This window comes from Sorex fumeus, unplaced genomic scaffold (assembly GCF_029834395.1).
Source record: "Sorex fumeus unplaced genomic scaffold, SorFum_2.1 ptg000021l, whole genome shotgun sequence".
Classification (NCBI taxonomy): domain Eukaryota; kingdom Metazoa; phylum Chordata; class Mammalia; order Eulipotyphla; family Soricidae; genus Sorex; species Sorex fumeus.
This window is the reverse complement of record NW_026606078.1, coordinates 8,367,454-8,371,127: the sequence shown is the minus strand read 5'-3', so window position 1 is coordinate 8,371,127 and position 3,674 is coordinate 8,367,454. Positions and strand designations below refer to the sequence as shown.

Genomic DNA, 3,674 nt, shown 5'->3' with positions numbered 1-3,674 from the left:
CTTTAAAATAAATGTAACTTTTTTAAATGTATAGTCCATGAATCTATTTGATAAAAAAGAATAAAGGGCATCACAACTACATGAGTTATATCAATAAATGATATGAAAAACAAGAGGTACTATGCAATCAGCAAATTATCTAATAATATGTTGATATTTTAAATACTATTACTAGCACAAATAGGAATAAACTGGCTCCAAGGTAATACAAGGCTTGGTTGGCATCTTTCTTGAAAGCTCTATCTTTAAAAATATTTTGGACCTTAGGGATTTAACCTAGGACCTCGCACATGCAAATCAAGAGCTCTACCACTGAGGTACATCCCAAGCCCTTTCCTGAAAGCTCTAATTCATAATATTACTCTACCCAACAAAGTCATCTCTAAGAAAATGGCAGTGCTTTTAAGTACAAAAATTATTATATCCAGTAGGTGGTATTCTATATGGTCAAGATAATAAGAAAATTCCTTATAAAATTAGATTTAAAATACTTTTCATGTTTGATAATTACTAGTTAGTATCTCAAAGAAAAATGCAAAAAAATAGAAATACTCAATAATTAATATTTACTTTGCGAAAGCCAGAAATTATTCTATTTGAAGAAATAAGCAAACATGATAGAGATATAATAAACTGTCTCTGTTTTTAGTTATAGCATACTTTCACCTCAGACCTGCTCTGATTTTTCACGAGTTTCCTTTGTACAGAACAGGAACCCATTTAAAGCCATTCTTTGAATATTGTTCATAATCTAAAGTCATTTTTATCAGCTGGATGTTTTCATGTCAGTACAGAAGCTACAATATGGTGGATGACTAGGCAATTATGAAGAAACTGTAGACATAATAAATGCATATTTACGATGACTTTTACAAAGCCTAAAAATTGCTACAGACAGGAGGTCAGAACACAATGATCTTCCACATGCTCAGACTTCACTTACTATATAATAGTGTCATAAAATCCAGGAAAGAGGCATCAGTAGGTCCTTCTAAAGCTGCATAATTTTCCAAGTGATTTCCCTCGGGCTGTAGAATCAGTTTATTCCTTCAATCTTTTTTTCAGTCTTTTAGCTTTTGCAATATTTTCTTGATGTTTTTATTTCTTTTTCTGCTCCTTTTCCTTAGCCTCAATCATTTTGGACAATTTCCAAGACAATACTGCACTTGCTAAAAACAATGGAATAAGGACCAAAATAACTGTTGTAAGAAAGCCATAAGGATCCTTTGCAGCCCATTCCACGACATACTCAGCCCAACCCTTGATATCAAGCATCTCTATAGCAGTCTTAAACTCAGTGATCTCTACGGTTAAAGATGACTTGAGCCTGTCAAAACCTCAGGTGCCCGTGGCTCCACTGCCTCCTCTTCTCTAGCTCTACCATGCACTTCTGAGAAGTGCCCAAATCTGCCTGCCAGAAGCAGGAAGCTGGTTTTGTTAAATGTCTATTTCTTCTCTTTCATTATTTGTATATGAGAAAGCCATGGACTTTTGGGTGTTGATTTTGTAGCCTGCCACTTTACTAAACTGACCTATTGTTTCTAGGAGCTTTTATGTAGAATATTTAGGGTTTTCTAAGTATAGTATCATATCATCTGCAAATAGTGATAATTTGACCTCTTCCTTTCCTATCTGTATTCCCTTGAAACCTTTCTCTTGCCTTACTGCAATGGCCAGGACTTCCAGTACTATATTGAATAGGAGGGGCAAAAGTGGGCAACCTTGTCTTGTGCCCGACCTTAGGGAGAAGGCTTTTAGTTTTTCCCCATTGAGAATAATACTTGCTGTGGGCTTGTGGGGGCTGGAGCGATAGCACAGCGGTAGGGCGTTCGCCTTGCACGCAGCCAACATGGCCTACCGGAGTTCAATTCCTCCGCCCCTCTCGGAGAGTCCGGCAAGCTACCGAGCATATTTTGCCCACATGGCAAAGCCTGGCAAGCTACCCATGATGTATTTGATATGCCAAACACAGTAACAACCAAGTCTCACAATCGAGACATTACTGGGCCCGCTCGAGCAAATCGATGAACAACAGGAGGACAGTGACAGTGACAATGGGCTTGTGGTAGATGGCTTTGACTATATTGAGGAAAGTTCCTTCAATGCCTATTTTGCTGAGAGTTTTCATCATAAACAGTTGTTGGATCTTGTAATGTTTTCTCTGTGTCTATTGATATGATCATATAGTTCTTATCTAGAAAAGAACACTTATAAATTTACTCAAATATAATAAAACTTTAAAAAATATACCATGTTTGTATGTCCAGAATAGCACAATATATTGCCTAAATTCTCTTGTTTGACAAATTAATGTAGATTTTAACTAGCTATTTTATCCTTTTTTTTTTAAGGATGGGGCTGGAGCGAGCGCACAGTGGTAGAGCGTTTGCCTTGCACGCAGCCAACATGGCCGACCCGAGTTTGATTCCTCCGCCCCTCTCGGAGAGCCCCGCAAGCTACCGAGAGTATCTCGCCCACATGGCAGAGCCTGGCAAGCCACCCATGATGTATTCGATATGCCAAACACAGTAACAACAAAGTCTCCAATGGAGATGTTACTGGGCCCGCTCGAGCAAATCGATGAACAAAGGGAGAACAGTGACAGTGACAGTTTTTTAAGGATGGGAGTGGCTATAACTTTCATTGGTAGTTATTTTACAGAATTTTGCAGGAAAATGGGGTAACTTCTGCACAAATTGAGAGAAAAATACTGTCTACTGAGAATATTAAGCTCACAAAGAGAATTTGGATGGCAAGAAATATCATAGTAACTGTTTTTTTTTTCCTTTTGAAATCCTTTACCCTCCTTTATTATGAGAAAATCTGTGTGTGACAATAGCTAGAGATTTGGATTCCTAATAAAAAATAATATCCACAACAGAAATTTTAATTCTGGATCCATGTTTTTCTAAATTGCATAGGTTAGTTAAGAGAATTTCAAAATCATATATGTGAGTAGGCATATTTAGGAGTGGAAATGGGTAGTAAGCTCGCCTTATTGGGCAGACTAAAGAAGCACATGGCTCACCAAAGTTCAAGAACCATTGAAATAGGATTTCAAAATACAGGAAATATACTGATGATTAGCTTGTTAAATATTCATCCTACAGAAAGAAAATTAAGAAGAAATAAAGTGTTAAAAATATTCTAGAGCTACACGGGGGCTGGAGCAATAACATAGCAGGTAGGGCATTTGCCTTGCACATCACCTAACACAGACAACCGGGGTTTGATTTCCAGCAATCATATGGTCCCCCGAGCACTGCCAGAGATAATTCCTGAGTACAGAGACAGGAGTAATCTCTGTGCATCGCCGGGTGTGACCCAAAAAGCAAAAAGAAAAAAAAATTAGAGCTACGTTGGGAGCTGCCTAGGTTATAAATAATTGGCAGCCCAGGAATGGAGCTGCTGTTCTTTGGACTTGAGTAAGTAGGGTAAAAATGCTAGTTATCTCTTAATGTCTTCAGACATTTCTCTCTCCGGTGCTTTTTCTCAACGTTCCCCTTAACATCAATGTGTATAGTGTTCATAACTCTTCTTATTTTCATCAATAAGTGACAGAAAGTACTTTCACCTGTTATAGATGAGCTTTAAAGTGCAACCAGAGGATTAGAGGCAGAGACCTCATAAATAAGTATAATTAATACCTACCAAGGTAACTTCTGAGGACTGCT

General features: G+C 37.8%; 1 pseudogene; it reads right to left on the bottom strand.

The window, feature by feature from the left end:
* Nucleotides 1–565: 565 nt before the first annotated feature.
* Nucleotides 566–1,275, bottom strand: LOC130022949 (small integral membrane protein 15-like; annotated as a pseudogene).
* Between the last annotated feature and the right edge of the window lie 2,399 nt (nucleotides 1,276–3,674).